The sequence below is a fragment of the Spermophilus citellus genome (assembly GCF_964194105.1).
Source record: "Spermophilus citellus genome assembly, chromosome: 14".
NCBI classification, from domain to species: Eukaryota; Metazoa; Chordata; class Mammalia; order Rodentia; family Sciuridae; genus Spermophilus; species Spermophilus citellus.
The window spans coordinates 18,840,019-18,865,577 of NC_138194.1; positions in this window are offsets into that span (position 1 = coordinate 18,840,019).

Consider the following 25,559-nt stretch of genomic DNA (forward strand, 5'->3'; position numbering starts at 1 on the left):
TTCATCGAAAGGGGTTGCCAAGCTTCCAAAAAACTACGATTTTTTGAAATCTCAGCACACATTTTTCACCCAATCTGGATGACACTTGCAGGTAATGATCAGTACCCCAATCCCACTTGGCTCACCAAATTTCGTTCTTCTAGGTTAAACCGATCGTTGGCAGTCACAGTTTTAATTTTTAGGTTTCACTCTGTTTTCTCCTATATGGATACATGTAGTTGGAACTCTAAATCAAACACGGTTTGTGCTACCTCTTTGAAACTTGACACAATAAAGTAGTTCCAAGTTCAATCTCTATGGTTTGTTTCCTATTGATGTAGCCCTAAGCAGAGACTGGCGCAAATCACTTTCATGGAAAGGGGTTGCGAAGCTTTCAAAAAACTACGAGTTTCCTGAATTCTCAGCACACATTTTTTCACCCAAACATGATGACACTTTCAGGTAATGATCAGTACCCCAATCCCACTTGGCTCACCAAATTTCGTTTTTCTAGGATAAACCGTTCGTTGGCAGTAACAGTTTTAATTTTTAGGTTTCACTGTGTTTTCTCTTATATGGATACATGTATTTGGAACTCTAAATCAAACACGGTTTGTGCTAGCTCTTTGAAACTTGAAACAATAAAGTAGTTCCAAGTTCTATCTCTATGGTTTGTTTCCTATTGATGTAGCCCTAAGCAGAGACTGGCGCAAAACACTTTCATGGAAAGGGGTTGGAATGCTTCCAAAAAACTACGAGTTTCCTGAAATCTCAGCACACACTTTTTCACCCAATCTTGATGACATTTACAGGTATTGATCAGTACCCCAATCCCAATTGGCTCAACAAATTTCGTTCTTCTAGGTTACACCGTTCGTTGGCAGTAACAGTTTTAATATTTAGGTTTCACTCTGTTTTCTCCTATATGGGTACATGTAGTTGGAACTCTAAATGAAACACGGTTTGTGCTAGCTCTTTGAAACTTGACACAATAAAGTAGTTCCAAGTTCTATCTCTATGGTTTGTTTCTTATTGATGTAGCCCTAAGCAGAGACTGGCGCAAATCACTTCCATGGAAAGGGGTTGGCAAGCTTCCAAAAATCTACGAGTTTCCTGAAATCTCAGCACACATTTTTTCACCCAATCTTGATGACACTTTTAGGTAATGATCAGAATCAAAATCCCTCTTGGCTCACCAAATTTCGTTCTTCTAGGTTAAACCGTTCGTTGGCAGTAACAGTTTTAATTTTTAGGTTTCACTCTGTTTTCTCCTATATGGATACATGTAGTTGGAACTCTAAATCAAACACGGTTTGTGCTAGCTCTTTGAAACTTGACACAATAATGTAGTTCCACGTTCTATCACTATGGTTTGTTTCCTATTGATGTAGCCCTAAGCAGAGACGGGCGCAAATCACTTTCATGGAAAGGGGTTGCCAAGTTTCTAAAAAACTACGAGTTTTCTGAAATCTCAGCACACGTTTTTTCATCCAGTATTGATGACACTTACAGGTAATGATCAGTACCCCAATCCCACTTGGCTCACCAAATTTCGTTCTCTTAGGTTAAACTGTTCGTTGGCAGTAACAGTTTTAATATTTAGGTTTCACTCTGTTTTCTCCTATATGGATACATGTAGTTGGAACTCTAAATCAAACACGGTTTGTGCTAGCTCTTTGAAACTTCAAACAATAAAGTAGTTCCAAGTTCCATCTCTATGGTTTGTTTCCTATTGATGTATCCCTAAGCAGAGACTGGCGCAAATCACTTTCATGAAAGGGGTTGCCAAGCTTCCAAAAAACTACGAGTTTCCTGAAATCTCAGCACACTTTTTTTCACCCAATCTTGATGACACTTTCAGGTAATGATCAGTACCCCAATCCCAATTGGCTCACCAAATTTCGTTCTTCTAGGTTAAACCGTTCGTTGGCAGTAACAGTGTTAATTTTTCATTTCACTCTGTTTTCTCCTATATGGATACATGTAGTTGGAACTCTAAATCAAACACGGTTTGTGCTAGCTCTTTGAAACTTCAAACAATAAAGTAGTTCCAAGTTCCATCTCTATGGTTTGTTTCCTATTGATGTAACCCTAAGCAGAGACTGGCGCAAATCACTTTCATGAAAGGGGTTGCCAAGCTTCCAAAAAACTACGAGTTTCCTGAAATCTCAGCACACATTTTTTCACCCAATCTTGATGACACTTTCAGGTAATGATCAGTACCCGAATTCCACTTGGCTCACCAAATTTCTTTCTCTTAGGTTACACTGTTCGTTGGCAGTAACACTTTTAATTTTTAGGTTTCACTCTGTTTTCTCCTATATGGATACATGTAGTTGGAACCTAAATCAAAGACGGTTTATGCTAGCTCTTTGAAACTTGACACAATAAAGTAGTTCCAAGTTCTGTCTCTATGGTTTGTTTCCTATTGATGTAGCCCTAAGCAGAGACCGGCTAAAATCACTTTCATAGAAAGGGTTTGCAAAGCTTCCAAAAAACTACGAGTTTCCTGAAATCTCAGCACACATTTTTTACCCAATCTAGATGACACTTTCAGGTAATGATCAGTACCCCAATCCCACTTGGCTCACCAAATTTCCTTCTTCTAGGTTAAACCGTTCGTTGGCAGTAACAGTTTTAATTTTTAGGTTTCAATCCGTTTTCTCCATTATGGATACATGTATTTGGAACTCTAAATCAAAGACGGTTTATGCTAGCTCTTTGAAACTTGACACAATAAAGTAGTTCCAAGTTCTATCTCTATGGTTTGTTTCCTATTGATGTAGCCCTACGCATAGACTGGCACAAATCACTTTCATAGTAAAGGGGTTGCCAAGCTATCAAAAAACTACGAGTTTACTGAATCTCAGCACACATTTTATCAGCCAATCTTGATAACACTTTCAGGTAATGATCAGAACCGCAATCCCACTTGGCTCACCATATTTCATTCTTCTAGGTTAAACCATTCATTGGCAGTAAGAGTGTTAATTTTTAGGTTTCACTCTGGTTTCTCCTATATGGATACATGTAGTTGGAACTCTAAATCAAACACGGTTTGTGCTAGCTCTTTGAAACTTGACACAATAATGTAGTTCCAAGTCCTATCTCTAAGGTTTGTTTCCTATTGATGTATCCCTAAGCAGAGACTGGCGCAAATCAGTTTCATAGAAAGGGGTTGCCAAGCTTCCAAAAAACTACGAGTTTCCTGAAATCTCAGCACAAATTTTTTCACCCAATCTTGATGACACATTCAGGTAATGATCATTACCCCAATCCCACTTGGCTCACCAAATTTCCTTCCCTTAGGTTAAACTGTTCATTGGCAGTAACAGTTTGAATTTTTAGGTTTCACTCTGTTTTCTCCGATATGGATATATGTAGTTGCAACTCTAAATCAAACACAGTTTGTGCTAGCTCTTTGAAACTTGAAACAATAAAGTAGTTCCAAGTTCCATCTCTATGGTTTGTTTCCTATTGATGTATCCCTAAGCAGAGACTGGCGCAAATCACTTTCATGAAAAGGGTTGCCAAGCTTCCAAAAAACTACGAGTTTCCTGAAATCTCAGCACACATTTTTTCAACCAATCTTGATGACACTTTCAGGGAATGATCAGTACCCCAATCCCACTTGGCTCACCATATTTTATTCTTCTAGTTTAAACCGTTCGTTGGCAGTAAGAGTTTTAATTTTTAGGTTTCACTCTTTTTTCTCCTATATGGATACATGTAGTTGGAATTCTAAATCAAACACGGTTTGTGCTATCTCTTTGAAACTTGACACAATAAAGTAGTTCCAAGTTCCATCTCTATGGTTTGCTTCCTATTTATGTAGCCCTAAGCAGAGACTAGCGAAAATCACTTGCATGTATAGGGGTTGCCAAGCTTCCAAAAAACTACGAATTTCCTGAAATCTCAGCACACATTTTTTCACCCAATCTTGATGATACTTTCAGGTAATGATCAGTACCTCAATCTTACTTGGCTCACCAAATTTCGTTCTTATACATTAAACCGTTCGTTGGCAGTAACTGTGTTAATTTTTAGGTTTCACTCTGTTTTCGCCTATATGGATACATGTAGTTGGAACTCTAAATCAAACACGGTTTGTGCTAGCTCTTTGAAACTTGACACAATAAAATAGTTCCTAGTTCTATCTCTATGTTTTCTTTCCGATATATGTAGCCCTAAGCAGAGACTGGCGCAAACCACTTTCATGGAAATGGGTTGCCAAACTTCAAAAAACTACGAGTTTCCTGAAATATCAGCACACATTTTTTCACCCAATCTTGGTGACACTTTCAGGTAATGATCAGTACCACAATCCCACTTGGCTTACCAAATTTCATTCTTCTAGGTTAAACCGTTCGTTGGCAGTAACACTTTTAAATTTTAGGTTTCACTCTGTTTTCTCCTATATGGATACATGTAGTTGGAACTCTTAATCAAACACGGTTTGTGCTAGATCTTTGAAACTTGAGAGAATAAAGTAGTTCCAAGTTCTGTCTCTATTATTTGTTTCCTATTGATGTACCCTAGGCAGAGACTGGCGCAAATCACTTTCATGGAAGGGGGTTGCCAATCTTCCAAAAAACTAGGAGTTTCCTGAAATCTCAGCACACATTTTTCAACCTAATCTTGATGACACTTTCAGGTAATGATCAGTACTCCAATACCACTTGGCTCACCAATTTTCGTTCTTCTAGGTTAAACCGTTCGTTGGCAGTAACAGTTTTAATTTTTAGGTTTCACTCTGTTTTCTCCTATATGGATACATATATTTGGAACTCTAAATCAAACACGGTTTGTGCTAGCTCTTTGAAACTTGACACAATAAAGTAAATCAAGTTCTATCTCTATGGTTTGCTTCCTATTGATGTAGCCCTAAGCAGAGACTGGCGCAAATCACTTTCATGGAAAGGGGTTGCCAAGCTTCCAAAAAACGACGAGTTTCCTGAAATCTCAGCACACATTTTATCACCCAATCTCGATGACACCTTCAGGTAATGATCAGTACCCCAATCCCACTTGGCTCACCAAATTTCATTCTTCTAGGTTAAACCGTTCGTTGGCAGTAACGGTTTTAGATTTTATGTTTCACTCTGTTTTCTCCTATGTGGATACATGTAGTTCGAACTCTAAATCAAACACGGTTTGTGCTAGCTCTTTGAAACTTGACACAATGAAGTAGTTCCAAGTTCTATCTCTATGGTTTGTTTCCTTTTGATGTAGCCCTAAGCAGAGACTGGCGCAAATCACTTCCATTGAAAGGGGTTGCCAAGCTTCCAAAAAACGACGAGTTTCCTGAAATCAGCACACATTGTTTCACCCAATCTTGATGACACTTTCAGGTAATGATAAGTACCCCAATCCCACTTGGCTCACCAATTTTCATTCTTCTATGTTAAACCGTTCATTGACAGTAAGAGTTTTAATTTTTAGGTTTCACTCTGTTTTCTCCTATCTGGATACATGTAGTTGGCACTCTAAATCAAACACGGTTTGTGCTAGCTCTTTGAAACTTGATGCAATAAAGTAATTCTAAGTTCTATCACAATGGTTTGTTTCCTATTGATGTAGCCCTAAGCAGAGACTGGCGCAAATCACTTTCATGGTAAGGGGTTGCCAAGCTTCCAAAAAACGACGAGTTTTCTGAAATCTCAGCACACATTTTTCAACCCAATCTTGATGACACTTTCAGGTAATGATCAGTACTCCAATCCCACTTGGCTCACCAATTTTCGTTCTTCTAGGTTAAACCGTTCGTTGGCAGTAACAGTTTTAATTTTTAGGTTTCACTCTGTTTTCTCCTATATGGATACATGTAGTTGGAACTCTAAATCAAACAGGTTTGCTAGCTCTTTGAAACTTGACACAATGAAGTAGTTCAAAGTTCTATCTCTATGGTTTGTTTCCTATTGATGTATCCCTAAGCAGAGACTGGCGCAAATCACTTCCATTGAAAGGGGTTGCCAAGCTTCCAAAAAAGGACGATTTTCCTGAAATCAGCACACATTTTTTCACCCAATCTTGATGACACTTTCAGGTAATTATTATTACCCCAATCCCACTTGGCTCACCAAATTTCGTTCTTCTAAGTTAAACCATTCGTTGGCAGTAACAGTTTTAATTTTTAGGTTAAACTCTGTTTTCTCCTATATGGATACATGTAGTTGGAACTCTAAATCAAACACGGTTTGTGCTAGCTCTTTGAAACTTGACAGAATGAAGTAGTTCCAAGTTCTATCTCTATGGTTTGTTTCCTATTGATGTAGCCCTAAGCAGATACTGGCGCAAATCACTTCAATTGAAAGGGGTTTCCATGCTTCCAAAAAACGACGAGTTTCCGGAAATCAGCACACATTTTTTCACCCAATCTTGATGACACTTTCAGGTAATGATCAGTACCCAAATCCCACTTGGATCAACAAATTTCGTTCTTCTAGGTTAATCCGTTCGTTGGCAGTAACGGTTTTAATATTTATGTTTCACTCTTTTTTCTCCTATATGGATACATGTATTTGGAACTGTAAATCAAACACGATTTGTGCTAGCTCCTTGAAACTTGACACAATAAAATAGTTCCTAGTTCTATCTCTATGGTTTGTTTCATATTGATGTAGCCCTAAGCAGAGACTGTCGCAAATCACTTTCATGGTAAGGGGTTACCAAACTTCCAAAAAACGACGAGTTTCCTGAAATCTCAGCACACATTTTTTCACCCAATTTGATGACACTTTCAGGTAATGATAAGTACCCCAATACCACTTGGCTCACCAATTTTCATTCTTCTAGGTTAACCGTTCATTGACAGTAAGAGTTTTAATTTTTAGGTTTCACTCTGTTTTCTCCTATCTGGATACATGTAGTTGGCACTCTAAATCAAACACGGTTTGTGCTAGCTCTTTGAAACTTGACGCAATAAAGTAATTCTAAGTTCTATCACTATGGTTTGTTTCCTATTGATGTAGCCCTAAGCAGAGACTGGCGCAAATCACTTTCATGGTAAGGGGTTGCCAAGCTTCCAAAAAACGACGAGTTTCCTGAAATCTCAGCACACATTTTTCAACCCAATCTTGATGACACTTTCAGGTAATGATCAGTACTCCAATCCCACTTGGCTCACCAATTTTCGTTCTTCTAGGTTAAACCGTTCGTTGGCAGTAACAGTTTTAATTTTTAGGTTTCACTCTGTTTTCTCCTATATGGATACATGTAGTTTGAACTCTTAATCAAACACGGTTTGTGCTAGATTTTTGAAACTTGACAGAATAAAGCAGTTCCAAGTTCTGTCTCTATGGATTGTTTCCTATTGATGTACCCTAGGCAGAGACTGGCGCAAATCACTTTCATGGAAATGGGTTGCCAAACTTCAAAAAACTACGAGTTTCCTGAAATATCAGCACACATTTTTCAACCCAATCTTGATGACACTTTCAGGTTATGATCAGTACACCAATCCCAATTGGCTTACCAAATTTCTTTCTTCTAAGTTAAACCGTTCATTGACAGTAACGGTTTTAATATTTAGGTTTCACTCTGTTTTCTCCTATATGGATACATGTAGTTGGAACTCTAAATCAAAGACGGTTTGTGCTAGCTCTTTGAAACTTGACACAATAAAGTAGTTCCAAGTTCTATCTCTATGGTTTGCTTTCTATTGATGTAGCCCTAAGCAGAGACTGGTGCAAATCACTTTCATGGAAAGGGGTTGCCAAGCTTCCAAAAACTACCAGTTTCCTGAAATATCAGCACACATTTTTTTCACCCAAACTTGATGACACTTTCAGGTAATGATCAGTACCCCAATCCCACTTGGTCACCAAATTTCGTTTTTCTAGGTTAAACCGTTCGTTGGCAGTAACAGTTTTAATTTTTAGGTTTCACTCTGTGTTCTCCTATATGGATACATGTAGTTGGAACTCTAAATCAAAGACGGTTTGTGCTAGCTCTTTGAAACTTGACACAATAAAGTAGTTCCAAGTTCTATCTCTATGGTTTGTTTCCTATTGATGTAGCCCTAAGCAAAGAATGGCGCAAATCACTTTCATGGAAAGGGGTTGCCAAGCTTCCAAAAAACTACGAGTTTCCTGAAATCTCAGCACACATTTTTTCACCCAATCTGGATGACACTTTCAAGTAATGATCAGTACCCCAATCCCACTTGGCTCACCAAATTTCGTTCTTCTAGTTTAAACCGTTCGTTGGCAGTAACAGTTTTAATTTTTAGGTTTCACTCTGTTTTCTCCTATATGGATACATGTAGTTGGAACTCTAAATCAAACAGGGTTTGTACTAGCTCTTTGAAACTTGACACAATAAAGTAGTTCCAAGATCTATCTCTATGGTTTGTTTCCTATTGATGTAGCCCTAAGCAGAGACTGACGCAAAACATTCATATAAAGGGGTTCGAAAGCTTCCAAAAAACTACGAGTTTCCTGAAATCTCAGCACACACTTTTTCACCCAATCTTGATGACAATTTCAGGTAATGATCAGTACCCCAATCCCACTTGGCTCAACAAATTTCGTTCTTCTACGTTACACCGTTCGTTGGTAGTAACAGTTTTAATTTTTAGATTTCACTCTGTTTTCTTCTATATGGGTACATGTAGTTGGAACTCTAAATCAAACACGGTTTTTGCTAGCTCTTTGAAACTTGACACAATAAAGTAGTTCCAAGTTCTATCACTATGGTTTGTTTCCTATTGATGTAGCCCTAAGCAGAGACTGGTGCAAATCACTTTCATGGAAAGGGGTTTCCAAGCTTCTAAAAAACTACGAGTTTCCTGAAATCTCAGCACACATTTTTTCACCCAATCTGGATGACACTTTCAGGTAATGATCAGTACCCCAATCCCAGTTGGCTCACGAAATTTCGTTCTTCTAGGTTAAACCGTTCGTTGGCAGTAACAGTTTTAATTTTTAGGTTTCACTCTGATTTCTCCTATAGGGATACATGTAGTTGGAACTCTAAATCAAAGACGGTTTGTGCTAGCTCTTTGAAACTTGACACAATAAAGTAGTTCCAAGTTCTATCTCTATGGTTTGCTTTCTATTGATGTAGCCTTAAGCAGAGACTGGTGCAAATCACTTTCATGGAAAGGGGTTGCCAAACTTCCAAAAAACTACGAGTTTCCTGAAATATCAGCACACATTTTTTCACCCAAACTTGATGACACTTTCAGGTAATGATCAGGACCCCAATCCCACTTGGCTCACCAAATTTCGTTCTTCTAGGTTAAACCGTTTTTTGGCAGTAACAGTTTTAATTTTTAGGTTTCACTCTGTTTTCTCCTATATGGATACATGTAGTTGGAACTCTAAATCAAACACGGTTTGTGCTAGCTCTTTGAAACTTGACACAATAAAGTAGTTCCAAGTTCTATCACTATGGTTTGTTTCCTATTGATGTAGCCCTAAGCAGAGACTGGCGCAAATCACTTTCATGGAAAGGGGTTGCGAAGCTTCCAAAAAACTACGAGTTTCCTGAATTCTCAGCACACATTGTTTCACCCAATCTGGATGACACATTCAGGTAATGATCAGAACCCCATTCCCACTTGGCTCACCAAATTTCGTTCTTCTAGGTTAAACCGTTCGTTGGCAGTAACAGTTTTAATTTTTAGGTTTCACTCTGTTTTCTCCTATATGGGTACATGTATTTGGAACTCTAAATCAAAGACGGTTGTGCTAGCTCTTTGAAACTTGACACAATAAAGTAGTTCCAAGTTCTATCTCTATGGTTTGTTTCCTATTGATGTAGCCCTAAGCAGAGACTGGCGCAAAACACTTTCATGGAAAGGGGTTGGAAAGCTTCCAAAAAACTACGAGTTTCCTGAAATCTCAGCACACACTTTTTCACCCAATCTTGATGACACTTTCAGGTAATGATCAGTACCCCAATCCCACTTGGTTCAACAAATTTCGTTCTTCTAGGTTACACCGTTCGTTGGCAGTAACAGTTTTAATTTTTAGGTTTCACTCTGTTTTCTCCTATATGGGTACATGTAGTTGGATCTCTAAATCAAACACGGTTTGTGCTAGCTTTTTGAAACTTGACACAATAAAGTAGTTCCAAGTTCTGTCTCTATGGTTTGTTTCCTATTGATGTAGCCCTAAGCAGAGACTGGCACAAAACACTTTCATGGAAAGGGGTTGGCAAGCTTCCAAAAAACTACGAGTTTCCTGAAATCACAGCACACACTTTTTCACCCAATCTTGATGACACTTTCAGGTAATGATCAGTACCCCAATCCCACTTGGCTCAACAAATTTCGTTCTTCTAGGTTACACCGTTCGTTGGCAGTAACAGTTTTAATTTTTAGGTTTCACTCTGTTTTCTCCTATATGGATACATGAAGTTGGAACTCTAAATCAAACACGGTTTGTGCTAGCTCTTTGAAACTTGACACAATAAAGTAGTTCCAAGTTCTATCTCTATGGTTTGTTTCCTATTGATGTAGCCCTAAGCAGAGACTGGCGCAAATCACTTTCATGGAAAGGGGTTGCCAAGCTTCCAAGAAACGACGAGTTTCCTGAAATCTCAGCACACATTTTTTCACCCAATCTGGATGACACTTTCAGGTAATGATCAGTACCCCAATCCCAATTGGCTCACCAAATTTCGTTCTTCTAGGTTAAACCGTTCGTTGGCAGTAACAGTTTTAATTTTTAGGTTTCACTGTGTTTTCTCCTATATGGATACATGTATTTGGAACTCTAAATCAAACACGGTTTGTGCTAGCTCTTTGAAACTTGAAACAATAAAGTAGTTCCAAGTTCTATCTCTATGGTTTGTTTCCTATTGATGTAGCCCTAAGCAGAGACTGGCGCAAATCACTTTCATGGAAATGGGTTGCCAAGCTTCCAAAAAACTACGAGTTTCCTGAAATCTCAGCACACATTTTTTCACCCAATCTGGATGACACTTTCAGGTAATAATCAGTACCCCAATCCCAATTGGCTCACCAAATTTCGTTCTTCTAGGTTAAACCGTTCGTTGGCAGTAACAGTTTTAATTTTTAGGTTTCACTCTGTTTTCTCCTTTATGGATACATGTAGTTGGAACTCTAAATCAAACAGGGTTTGTACTAGCTCTTTGAAACTTGACACAATAATGTAGTTCCAAGTTCTATCTCTATGGTTTGTTTCCTATTGATGTAGCCCTAAGCAGAGACTGGCGCAAAACACTTTCATGGAAAGGGGTTGGAAAGCTTCCAAAAAACTACGAGTTTCCTGAAATCTCAGCACACACTTTTTCACCCAATCTTGATGACACTTTCAGGTAATGATAAGTACCCCAATCCCACTTGGCTCAACAAATTTCGTTCTTCTAGGTTACACCGTTGGTTGGCAGTAACAGTTTTAATTTTTAGGTTTCACTCTGTTTTCTCCTATATGGGTACATGTAGTTTCAACTCTAAATCAAAGACGGTTTGTGCTAGCTCTTTGAAACTTGACACAATAAAGTAGTTCCAAGTTCTATCTCTATGGTTTGTTTCTTATTGATGTAGCCCTAAGCAGAGACTGGCGCAAATCACTTCCATGGAAAGGGGTTGGCAAGCTTCCAAAAATCTACGAGTTTCCTGAAATCTAAGCACACATTTTTTCACCCAATCTTGATGACACTTTTAGGTAATGATCAGAACCAAAATCCCTCTTGGCTCACCAAATTTCGTTCTTCTAGGTTAAACCGTTCGTTGCCAGTAACAGTTTTAATTTTTAGGTTTCACTCTTTTTTCTCCTATATGGGTACATGTATTTGGAACTCTAAATCAAAGACGGTTTTGCTAGCTCTTTGAAACTTGACACAATAAAGTAGTTCCAAGTTCTATCTTTATGGTTTGTTTCCTATTGAAGTAGCCCTAAGCAGAGACTGGAGCAAAACACTTTCATGGAAAGGGGTTGGCAAGCTTCCAAAAAACTACGAGTTTCCTGAAATCACAGCACACACTTTTTCACCCAATCTTGATGACACTTTCAGGTAATGATCAATACCCCAATCCCACTTGGCTCAACAAATTTCGTTCTTCTAGGTTACACCGTTCGTTGGCAGTAACAGTTTTAATTTTTAGGTTTCACTCTGTTTTCTCCTATATGGATACATGTACTTGGAACTCTAAATCAAACACGGTTTGTGCTAGCTCTTTGAAACTTGACACAATAAAGTAGTTCCAAGTTCTATCTCTATGGTTTGTTTCCTATTGATGTAGCCCTAAGCAGAGACTGGCGCAAATCACTTTCATGGAAAGGGGTTGCCAAGCTTCCAAAAAACTACGAGATTCCTGAAATCTCAGCACACATTTTTTCACCCAATCTGGATGACACTTTCATGTAATGATCAGTACCCCAATCCCAATTGGCTCACCAAATTTCGTTCTTCTAGGTTAAACCGTTCGTTGGCAGTAACAGTTTTAATTTTTAGGTTTCACTCTGTTTTCTCCTATATGGATACATGTAGTTGGAACTCTAAATCAAACACGGTTTGTGCTAGCTCTTTGATACTTGACACAATAATGTAGTTCCAAGTTATATCTCTATGATTTGTTTCCCATTGATGTAGCCCTAAGCAGAAACCAGCTCAAATTAGTTTCATGGAAAAGGGTTGCCAAGCATCCAAAAAACTACGAGTTTCCTGAAATCTCAGCACACATTTTTCACCCAATCTTGATGACACTTTTAGGTAATGATTAGTACCCCAATCCCACTAGACTCAGCAAATTTCGTTCTTCTAGGTTAAACCATTCGTTGGCAGTAACAGTTTTAATTTTTAGGTTTCACTCTGTTTTCTACTATATGGACACATGTTTTTGGAACTCTAAATCAAACACGGTTGTGCTAGCTCTTTGATACTTGACACAATAAAGTAGTTCCAAGTTATATCTCTATGCTTTGTTTCCTATTGATGTAGCCCTAAGCCGAGACTGGCGCAAATCACTTTCATGGAAAGGGGTTTCCAAGCTTCTAAAAAACTACGAGTTTCCTGAAATCTCAGCAGACATTTTTTCACCCAATCTTGATGACACTTTCAGGTAATGATCAGTACCCCAATCCCACTTGGCTCACCAAATTTCATTCTTCTAAGTTAATCCGTTCGTTGGCAGTAAGAGTGTTAATTTTTAGGTTTCACTCTGTTTTCTCCTACATGGATACATGTATTTGGAACTCTAAATCAAACACGGTTTGTGCTAGCTCTTTGAAACTTGACACAATAAAGTAGTTCCAAGTTACATCTCTATGCTTTGTTTCCTATTGATGTAGCCCTAAGCAGAGACCGGCGCAAATCACTTTCATGGAAAGGGGTTGCTAGGCTTCCAAAAAACTAAGAGTTTCCTGAAATCTCAGCACACATTTTTTCACACAATCTAGATGACACTTTCAGGTAATGATCAGTACCCCAATCCCACGTGGCTCACCAAATTTCGTTCTTCAAGGTTAAACGGTTCGTTGGCAGTAACAGTTTTAATTTTTAGGTTTCACTCTGTTTTTCCCTAAATGGATACAAGTAATTGGAACTCTAAATCAAAGACGGTTTATGCTAGCTCTTTGAAACATGACACAATAAAGTAGTTCCAAGTTCTATCACTATGGTTTGTTTCCTATTGATGTAGCCCTAAGCAGAGACGGGCGCAAATCACTTTCATGGAAAGGGGTTGCCAAGCTTCCAAAAAACTATGAGTTTCCTGAAATCTCAGCACACATTTTTTTCACCCAATCTTGATGACACGTTCAGGTAATGATCAGTACCCCAATCTCACCTGATTCACCAAATTTCGTTCTTCTTGGTTAAACCGTTGGTTGGCAGTAACATTTTTAATTTTTAGGTTTCACTCTGTTTTCACCTATATGGATACATGTAGTTGGAACTCTAAATCAAACACGGTTTGTGCTAGCACTTTGAAACTTGACACAATAAAGTAGTTCCACGTTCTATCACTATGGTTTGTTTCCTATTGATGTAGCCCTAAGCATAGACGGGCGCAAATCACTTTCATTGAAAGGGGTTGCCAAGCTTCCAAAAAACTACAAGTTTTCTGAAATCTCAGCACACGTTTTTTCATCCAGTATTGATGACACTTTCAGGTAATGATCAGTACCCCAATCCCACTTGGCTCACCAAATTTCGTTCTCTTAGGTTAAACTGTTCGTTGGCAGTAACAGTTTTAATATTTAGGTTTCACTCTGTTTTCTCCTATATGGATACATGTAGTTGGAACTCTAAATCAAACACGGTTTGTGCTAGCTCTTTGAAACTTCAAACAATAAAGTAGTCCCAAGTTCCATCTCTATGGTTTGTTTCCTATTGATGTAACCCTAAGCAGAGACTGGCGCGAATCACTTTCATGAAAGGGGTTGCCAAGCTTACAAAAAACTACGAGTTTCCTGAAATCTCAGCACACATTTTTTCACCCAATCTTGATGACACTTTCAGGTAATGATCAGTACCCCAATCCCACTTGGCTCACCAAATTTCGTTCTTCTAGGTTAAACCGTTCGTTGGCAGTAACAGTGTTAATTTTTCGGTTTCACTCTGTTTTCTCCTATATGGATACATGTAGTTGGAACTCTAAATCAAACACGGTTTGTGCTAGCTCTTTGAAACTTGACACAATAAAGTAGTTCCAAGTTCTATTTCTAAGGTTTGTTTCCTATTGAAGTAGCCCTAAGCAGAGACTGGCGCAAATCACTTACATGGAAAGGGGTTGCCAAGCTATCAAAAAACTACGAGTTTCCTGAATCTCAGCACACGATTTTTCACCCAATCTTGATGACACTTTCAGGTAATGATCAGAACCGCAATCACACTTAGCTCACCATATTTCGTTCTTCTAGGTTAAACCATTCGTTGGCAGTAAGAGTTTTAATTTTTAGGTTTCACTCTGGTTTCTCCTATATGGATACATGTATTTGGAACTCTAAATCAAACACGGTTTGTGCTAGCTCTTTGATACTTGACACAATAAAGTAGTTCCAAGTTATATCTCTATGCTTTGTTTCCTATTGATGTAGCCCTAAGCAGAGACTGGCGCAAATCACTTTCATGGAAAGGGGTTGCCAAGTTTCTAAAAAACTACCAGTTTTTTGAAGTCTCAGCACACACTTTTTCACCCAATCTTGATGACACTTTCAGGTAAGGATCAGAACCCCAATCCCACGTGGCTCACCAAATTTCGTTCTTCTAGGTTAAACGGTTTGTTGGCCGTAAGAGTTTTAATTTTTAGGTTTCACTCTGGTTTCTCCTATATGGATACATGTATTTGGAACTCTAAATCAAACACGGTTTGTGATAGCTCTTTGAATCTTGACACAATAAAGTAGTTCCAAGTTCTATCTCTAAGGTTTGTTTCCTATTGATGTAGCCCTAAGCAGAGACTGGCGCAAATCACTTTCATGGAAAGGGGTTGCCAAGTTTCTAAAAAACTACGAGTTTTTTGAAATCTCAGCACACATTTTTTCACCCAATCTTGATGACACGTTCAGGTAATGATCAGTACCCCAATCCCACCTGATTCACCAAATTTCGTTCTTCTTGGTTAAACCGTTGGTTGGCAGTAACAGTTTTAATTTTTAGGTTTCACTCTGTTTTCACCTATATGGATACATGTAGTTGGAACTCTAAATCAAACATGGTTTGTGCTAGCTCTTTGAAACTTGACACAATAAAGTAGTTCCACGTTCTATCACTATGGTTTGTTTCCTATTGATGTAGCCCTAAGCAGAGACGGGCGCAAATCACTTTCATGGAAAGGGGTTGCCAAGCTTCCAAAAAACTACGAGTTTTCTGAAATCTCAGCACACGTTTTTTCATCCAGTATTGATGACACTTTCAGGTAATGATCAGTACCCCAATCCCACTTGGCTCACCAAATTTCGTTCTCTTAGGTTAAACTGTTCGTTGGCAGTAACAGTTTTAATATTTAGGTTTCACTCTGTTTTCTCCTATATGGATACATGAAGTTGGAACTCTAAATCAAACACGGTTTGTGCTAGCTCTTTGAAACTTGACACAATGAAGTAGTTCCAAGTTCTATCTCTATGGTTTGCTTCCTATTGATGTAGCCCTAAGCAGAGACTGGCGCAAATCACTTTCATGGAAAGGGGTTGCCAAGCTTCCAAAAACGACGAGTTTCCTGAAATCTCAGCACGTATTTTTCAACTCAATCTTGATGACGCTTTCAGGAATTGATCAGTTCCCCAATCCCACTTGGCTCACCAAATTTCGTTCTTCTAGGTTAAACCGTTAGTTGGCAGTAACAGTTTTAATTTTTAGGTTTCACTCTGTTTTCTCCTATATGGATACATGTATTTGGAACTCTAAATCAAACACGGTTGTGCTAGCTCTTTGATAATTGACACAATAAAGTAGTTCCAAGTTATATCTCTATGCTTTGTTTCCTATTGATGTAGCCCTAAGCCGAGACTGGCGCAAATCACTTTCATGGAAAGGGGTTTCCAAGCTTCTAAAAAACTACGAGTTTCCTGAAATCTCAGCAGACATTTTTTCACCCAATCTTGATGACACTTTCAGGTAATGATCAGTACCCCAATCCCACTTGGCTCACCAAATTTCATTCTTCTAAGTTAATCCGTTCATTGGCAGTAAGAGTGTTAATTTTTAGGTTTCACTCTGTTTTCTCCTACATGGATACATGTATTTGGAACTCTAAATCAAACACGGTTTGTGCTAGCTCTTTGAAACTTGACACAATAAAGTAGTTCCAAGTTACATCTCTATGCTTTGTTTCCTATTGATGTAGCCCTAAGCAGAGACCGGCGCAAATCACTTTCATGGAAAGGGGTTGCTAGGCTTCCAAAAAACTACGAGTTTCCTGAAATCTCAGCACACATTTTTTCACCCAATCTTGATGACACTTTCAGGTAATGATCAGTACCCCAATCCCACGTGGCTCACCAAATTTCGTTCTTCAAGGTTAAACGGTTCGTTGGCAGTAACAGTTTTAATTTTTAGGTTTCACTCTGTTTTTCCCTATATGGATACAAGTAATTGGAACTCTAAATCAAGACGGTTTATGCTAGCTCTTTGAAACATGACACAATAAAGTAGTTCCAAGTTCTATCACTATGGTTTGTTTCCTATTGATGTAGCCCTAAGCAGAGACTGGCGCAAATCACTTTCATAGTAAAGGGGTTGCCAAGCTATCAAAAAACTACGAGTTTACTGAATCTCAGCACACATTTTTTCAGCCAATTTTGATGACACTTTCAGGTAATGATCAGAACCGCAATCCCACTTGGCTCACCAAATTTCGTTCTTCTATGTTAAACCGTACGTTGGCAGTAACAGTTTTAATTTTTAGGTTTCACTCTGTTTTCTCCTATATGCATACATGTAGTTGGAACTAGAAATCAAACACTGTTTGTGCTAGCTCTTTGAAACTTGACACAATAAAGTAGTTCCAAGTTACATCTCTATGCTTTGTTTCCTATTGATGTAGCCCTAAGCAGAGACTGGCGCAAATCACTTTCATGGAAAGGGATTGCCAAGTTTCTAAAAAACTACGAGTTTTTTGAAATCTCAGCACACATTTTTTCACCCAATCTTGATGACACTTTCAGGTAATGATCAGTACCCCTATCCCACGTGGCTCACCAAATTTCATTCTTCTAGGTTAAACGGTTCGTTGGCAGTAACAGTTTTAATTTTTAGGTTTCACTCTGTTTTTCCCTATATGGATACATGTAATTGGAACTCTAAATCAAAGACGGTTTATGCTAGCTCTTTGAAACATGACACAATAAAGTAGTTCCAAGTTCTATCACTATGGTTTGTTTCCTATTGATGTAGCCCTAAGCAGAGACGGGCGCAAATCTCTTTCATGGAAAGGGGTTGCCAAGCTTCCAAAAAACTATGAGTTTCCTGAAATCTCAGCACACATTTTTTTCACCCAATCTTGATGACACGTTCAGGTAATGATCAGTACCCCACTCCCACCTGATTCACCAAATTTCGTTCTTCTTGGTTAAACCGTTGGTTGGCAGTAACAGTTTTAATATTTAGGTTTCACTCTGTTTTCACCTATATGGATACATGTAGTTGGAACTCTAAATCAAACACGGTTTGTGCTAGCTCTTTGAAACTTGACACAATAAAGTAGTTCCATGTTCTATCACTATGGTTTGTTTCCTATTGATGTAGCCCTAAGCAGAGACGGGCGCAAATCACTTTCATGGAAAGGGGTTGCCAAGCTTCCAAAAAACTACGAGTTTTCTGAAATCTCAGCACACGTTTTTTCATCCAGTATTGATGACACTTTCAGGTAATGATCAGTACCCCAATCCCACTTGGCTCACCAAATTTCGTTCTTCTAGGTTAAACCGTTCGTTGGCAGTAACAGTGTTAATTTTTCGGTTTCACTCTGTTTTCTCCTATATGGATACATGTAGTTGGAACTCTAAATCAAACACGGTTTGTGCTAGCTCTTTGAAACTTGACACAATAAAGTAGTTCCAAGTTCTATTTCTAAGGTTTGTTTCCTATTGAAGTAGCCCTAAGCAGAGACTGGCGCAAATCACTTACATGGAAAGGGGTTGCCAAGCTATCAAAAAACTACGAGTTTCCTGAATCTCAGCACACGATTTTTCACCCAATCTTGATGACACTTTCAGGTAATGATCAGAACCGCAATCACACTTAGCTCACCATATTTCGTTCTTCTAGGTTAAACCATTCGTTGGCAGTAAGAGTTTTAATTTTTAGGTTTCACTCTGGTTTCTCCTCTATGGATACATGTATTTGGAACTCTAAATCAAACACGGTTTGTGCTAGCTCTTTGATACTTGACACAATAAAGTAGTTCCAAGTTATATCTCTATGCTTTGTTTCCTATTGATGTAGCCCTAAGCAGAGACTGGCGCAAATCACTTTCATGGAAAGGGGTTGCCAAGTTTCTAAAAAACTACCAGTTTTTTGAAGTCTCAGCACAATTTTTCACCCAATCTTGATGACACTTTCAGGTAAGGATCAGAACCCCAATCCCACGTGGCTCACCAAATTTCGTTCTTCTAGGTTAAACGGTTTGTTGGCCGTAAGAGTTTTAATTTTTAGGTTTCACTCTGGTTTCTCCTATATGGATACATGTATTTGGAACTCTAAATCAAACACGGTTTGTGATAGCTCTTTGAATCTTGACACAATAAAGTAGTTCCAAGTTCTATCTCTAAGGTTTGTTTCCTATTGATGTAGCCCTAAGCAGAGACTGGCGCAAATCACTTTCATGGAAAGGGGTTGCCAAGTTTCTAAAAAACTACGAGTTTTTTGAAATCTCAGCACACATTTTTTCACCCAATCTTGATGACACGTTCAGGTAATGATCAGTACCCCAATCCCACCTGATTCACCAAATTTCGTTCTTCTTGGTTAAACCGTTGGTTGGCAGTAACAGTTTTAATTTTTAGGTTTCACTCTGTTTTCACCTATATGGATACATGTAGTTGGAACTCTAAATCAAACATGGTTTGTGCTAGCTCTTTGAAACTTGACACAATAAAGTAGTTCCACGTTCTATCACTATGGTTTGTTTCCTATTGATGTAGCCCTAAGCAGAGACGGGCGCAAATCACTTTCATGGAAAGGGGTTGCCAAGCTTCCAAAAAACTACGAGTTTTCTGAAATCTCAGCACACGTTTTTTCATCCAGTATTGATGACACTTTCAGGTAATGATCAGTACCCCAATCCCACTTGGCTCACCAAATTTCGTTCTCTTAGGTTAAACTGTTCGTTGGCAGTAACAGTTTTAATATTTAGGTTTCACTCTGTTTTCTCCTATATGGATACATGAAGTTGGAACTCTAAATCAAACACGGTTTGTGCTAGCTCTTTGAAACTTGACACAATGAAGTAGTTCCAAGTTCTATCTCTATGGTTTGCTTCCTATTGATGTAGCCCTAAGCAGAGACTGGCGCAAATCACTTTCATGGAAAGGGGTTGCCAAGCTTCCAAAAACGACGAGTTTCCTGAAATCTCAGCACGTATTTTTCAACTCAATCTTGATGACGCTTTCAGGAATTGATCAGTTCCCCAATCCCACTTGGCTCACCAAATTTCGTTCTTCTAGGTTAAACCGTTAGTTGGCAGTAACAGTTTTAATTTTTAGGTTTCACTCTGTTTTCTCCTATATGGATACATGTATTTGGAACTCTAAATCAAACACGGTTGTGCTAGCTCTTTGATAATTGACACAATAAAGTAGTTCCAAGTTATATCTCTATGCTTTGTTTCCTATTGATGTAGCCCTAAGCCGAGACTGGCGCAAATCACTTTCATGGAAAGGGTTTTCCAAGCTTCTAAAAAACTACGAGTTTCCTGAAATCTCAGCAGACATTTTTTCACCCAATCTTGATGACACTTTCAGGTAATGATCAGTACCCCAATCCCACTTGGCTCACCAAATTTCATTCTTCTAAGTTAATCCGTTCATTGGCAGTAAGAGTGTTAATTTTTAGGTTTCACTCTGTTTTCTCCTACATGGATACATGTATTTGGAACTCTAAATCAAACACGGTTTGTGCTAGCTCTTTGAAACTTGACAAAATAAAGTAGTTCCAAGTTACATCTCTATGCTTTGTTTCCTATTGATGTAGCCCTAAGCAGAGACCGGCGCAAATCACTTTCATGGAAAGGGGTTGCTAGGCTTCCAAAAAACTACGAGTTTCCTGAAATCTCAGCACACATTTTTTCACCCAATCTTGATGACACTTTCAGGTAATGATCAGTACCCCAATCCCACGTGGCTCACCAAATTTCGTTCTTCAAGGTTAAACGGTTCGTTGGCAGTAACAGTTTTAATTTTTAGGTTTCACTCTGTTTTTCCCTATATGGATACAAGTAATTGGAACTCTAAATCAAGACGGTTTATGCTAGCTGTTTGAAACATGACACAATAAAGTAGTTCCAAGTTCTATCACTATGGTTTGTTTCCTATTGATGTAGCCCTAAGCAGAGACTGGCGCAAATCACTTTCATAGTAAAGGGGTTGCCAAGCTATCAAAAAACTACGAGTTTACTGAATCTCAGCACACATTTTTTCAGCCAATTTTGATGACACTTTCAGGTAATGATCAGAACCGCAATCCCACTTGGCTCACCAAATTTCGTTCTTCTATGTTAAACCGTTCGTTGGCAGTAACAGTTTTAATTTTTAGGTTTCACTCTGTTTTCTCCTATATGCATACATGTAGTTGGAACTAGAAATCAAACACGGTTTGTGCTAGCTCTTTGAAACTTGACACAATAAAGTAGTTCCAAGTTACATCTCTATGCTTTGTTTCCTATTGATGTAGCCCTAAGCAGAGACTGGCGCAAATCACTTTCATGGAAAGGGATTGCCAAGTTTCTAAAAAACTACGAGTTTTTTGAAATCTCAGCACACATTTTTTCACCCAATCTTGATGACACTTTCAGGTAATGATCAGTACCCCTATCCCACGTGGCTCACCAAATTTCATTCTTCTAGGTTAAACGGTTCGTTGGCAGTAACAGTTTTAATTTTTAGGTTTCACTCTGTTTTTCCCTATATGGATACATGTAATTGGAACTCTAAATCAAAGACGGTTTATGCTAGCTCTTTGAAACATGACACAATAAAGTAGTTCCAAGTTCTATCACTATGGTTTGTTTCCTATTGATGTAGCCCTAAGCAGAGACGGGCGCAAATCTCTTTCATGGAAAGGGGTTGCCAAGCTTCCAAAAAACTATGAGTTTCCTGAAATCTCAGCACACATTTTTTTCACCCAATCTTGATGACACGTTCAGGTAATGATCAGTACCCCACTCCCACCTGATTCACCAAATTTCGTTCTTCTTGGTTAAACCGTTGGTTGGCAGTAACAGTTTTAATATTTAGGTTTCACTCTGTTTTCACCTATATGGATACATGTATTTGGAACTCTAAATCAAACACGGTTTGTGCTAGCTCTTTGAAACTTGACACAATAAAGTAGTTCCATGTTCTATCACTATGGTTTGTTTCCTATTGATGTAGCCCTAAGCAGAGACGGGCGCAAATCACTTTCATGGAAAGGGGTTGCCAAGCTTCCAAAAAACTACGAGTTTTCTGAAATCTCAGCACACGTTTTTTCATCCAGTATTGATGACACTTTCAGGTAATGATCAGTACCCCAATCCCACTTGGCTCACCAAATTTAGTTCTCTTAGGTTAAACTGTTCGTTGGCAGTAACAGTTTTAATATTTAGGTTTCACTCTGTTTTCTCCTATATGGATACATGTAGTTGGAACTCTAAGTCAAACACGGTTTGTGCTAGCTCTTTGAAACTTCAAACAATAAAGTAGTTCCAAGTTCCATCTCTATGGTTTGTTTCCTATTGATGTAACCCTAAGCAGAGACTGGCGCGAATCACTTTCATGAAAGGGGTTGCCAAGCTTACAAAAAACTACGAGTTTCCTGAAATCTCAGCACACATTTTTTCACCCAATCTTGATGACACTTTCAGGTAATGATCAGTACCCCAATCCCACTTGGCTCACCAAATTTCGTTCTTCTAGGTTAAACCGTTCGTTGGCAGTAACAGTGTTAATTTTTCGGTTTCACTCTGTTTTCTCCTATATGGATACATGTAGTTGGAACTCTAAATCAAACACGGTTTGTGCTAGCTCTTTGAAACTTGACACAATAAAGTAGTTCCAAGTTCTATTTCTAAGGTTTGTTTCCTATTGAAGTAGCCCTACGCAGAGACTGGCGCAAATCACTTTCATGGAAAGGGGTTGCTAGGCTTCCAAAAAATATGAGTTTCCTGAAATCTCAGCACACATTTTTTCACCCAAACTTGATGACACTTTCAGGTAATGATCAGTACCCCAATCCCACTTGGCTCACCAAATTTCGTTCTTCTATGTGAAACCGTTCGTTGGCAGTAACAGTTTTAATTTTTAGGTTTCACTCTGCTTTCTCCTATATGCATACATGTAGTTGGAACTAGAAATCAAACACGGTTTGTGCTAGCTCTTTGAAACTTGACACAATAAAGTAGTTCCAAGTTCTATCACTATGGTTTGTTTCCTATTGATGTAGCCCCAAGCAGAGACTGGCGCAAATCACTTTCATGAAAAGGGATTGCCAAGTTTCTAAAAAACTACGAGTTTTTTGAAATCTCAGCACACATTTTTTCACCCAATCTTGATGACACTTTCAGGTAATGATCAATACCCCAATCCCACGTGGCTCACCAAATTTCATTCTTCTAGGTTAAACGGTTCGTTGGCAGTAACAGTTTTAATATTTAGGTTTCACTCTGTTTTCACCTATATGGATACATGTAGTTGGAACTCTAAATCAAACACGGTTTGTGCTAGCTCTTTGAAACTTGACACAATAAAGTAGTTCCATGTTCTATCACTATGGTTTGTTTCCTATTGATGTAGCCCTAAGCAGAGATGGGCGCAAATCACTTTCATGGAAAGGGGTTGCCAAGCTTCCAAAAAACTACGAGTTTTCTGAAATCTCAGCACACGTTTTTTCATCCAGTATTGATGACACTTTCAGGTAATGATCAGTACCCCAATCCCACTTGGCTCACCAAATTTAGTTCTCTTAGGTTAAACTGTTCGTTGGCAGTAACAGTTTTAATATTTAGGTTTCACTCTGTTTTCTCCTATATGGATACATGTAGTTGGAACTCTAAGTCAAACACGGTTTGTGCTAGCTCTTTGAAACTTCAAACAATAAAGTAGTTCCAAGTTCCATCTCTATGGTTTGTTTCCTATTGATGTAACCCTAAGCAGAGACTGGCGCGAATCACTTTCATGAAAGGGGTTGCCAAGCTTACAAAAAACTACGAGTTTCCTGAAATCTCAGCACACATTTTTTCACCCAATCTTGATGACACTTTCAGGTAATGATCAGTACCCCAATCCCACTTGGCTCACCAAATTTCGTTCTTCTAGGTTAAACCGTTCGTTGGCAGTAACAGTGTTAATTTTTCGGTTTCACTCTGTTTTCTCCTATATGGATACATGTAGTTGGAACTCTAAATCAAACACGGTTTGTGCTAGCTCTTTGAAACTTGACACAATAAAGTAGTTCCAAGTTCTATTTCTAAGGTTTGTTTCCTATTGAAGTAGCCCTACGCAGAGACTGGCGCAAATCACTTTCATGGAAAGGGGTTGCTAGGCTTCCAAAAAATATGAGTTTCCTGAAATCTCAGCACACATTTTTTCACCCAAACTTGATGACACTTTCAGGTAATGATCAGTACCCCAATCCCACTTGGCTCACCAAATTTCGTTCTTCTATGTGAAACCGTTCGTTGGCAGTAACAGTTTTAATTTTTAGGTTTCACTCTGCTTTCTCCTATATGCATACATGTAGTTGGAACTAGAAATCAAACACGGTTTGTGCTAGCTCTTTGAAACTTGACACAATAAAGTAGTTCCAAGTTCTATCACTATGGTTTGTTTCCTATTGATGTAGCCCCAAGCAGAGACTGGCGCAAATCACTTTCATGAAAAGGGATTGCCAAGTTTCTAAAAAACTACGAGTTTTTTGAAATCTCAGCACACATTTTTTCACCCAATCTTGATGACACTTTCAGGTAATGATCAATACCCCAATCCCACGTGGCTCACCAAATTTCATTCTTCTAGGTTAAACGGTTCGTTGGCAGTAACAGTTTTAATATTTAGGTTTCACTCTGTTTTCACCTATATGGATACATGTAGTTGGAACTCTAAATCAAACACGGTTTGTGCTAGCTCTTTGAAACTTGACACAATAAAGTAGTTCCATGTTCTATCACTATGGTTTGTTTCCTATTGATGTAGCCCTAAGCAGAGACGGGCGCAAATCACTTTCATGGAAAGGGGTTGCCAAGCTTCCAAAAAACTACGAGTTTTCTGAAATCTCAGCACACGTTTTTTCATCCAGTATTGATGACACTTTCAGGTAATGATCAGTACCCCAATCCCACTTGGCTCACCAAATTTAGTTCTCTTAGGTTAAACTGTTCGTTGGCAGTAACAGTTTTAATATTTAGGTTTCACTCTGTTTTCTCCTATATGGATACATGTAGTTGGAACTCTAAGTCAAACACGGTTTGTGCTAGCTCTTTGAAACTTCAAACAATAAAGTAGTTCCAAGTTCCATCTCTATGGTTTGTTTCCTATTGATGTAACCCTAAGCAGAGACTGGCGCGAATCACTTTCATGAAAGGGGTTGCCAAGCTTACAAAAAACTACGAGTTTCCTGAAATCTCAGCACACATTTTTTCACCCAATCTTGATGACACTTTCAGGTAATGATCAGTACCCCAATCCCACTTGGCTCACCAAATTTCGTTCTTCTAGGTTAAACCGTTCGTTGGCAGTAACAGTGTTAATTTTTCGGTTTCACTCTGTTTTCTCCTATATGGATACATGTAGTTGGAACTCTAAATCAAACACGGTTTGTGCTAGCTCTTTGAAACTTGACACAATAAAGTAGTTCCAAGTTCTATTTCTAAGGTTTGTTTCCTATTGAAGTAGCCCTACGCAGAGACTGGCGCAAATCACTTTCATGGAAAGGGGTTGCTAGGCTTCCAAAAAATATGAGTTTCCTGAAATCTC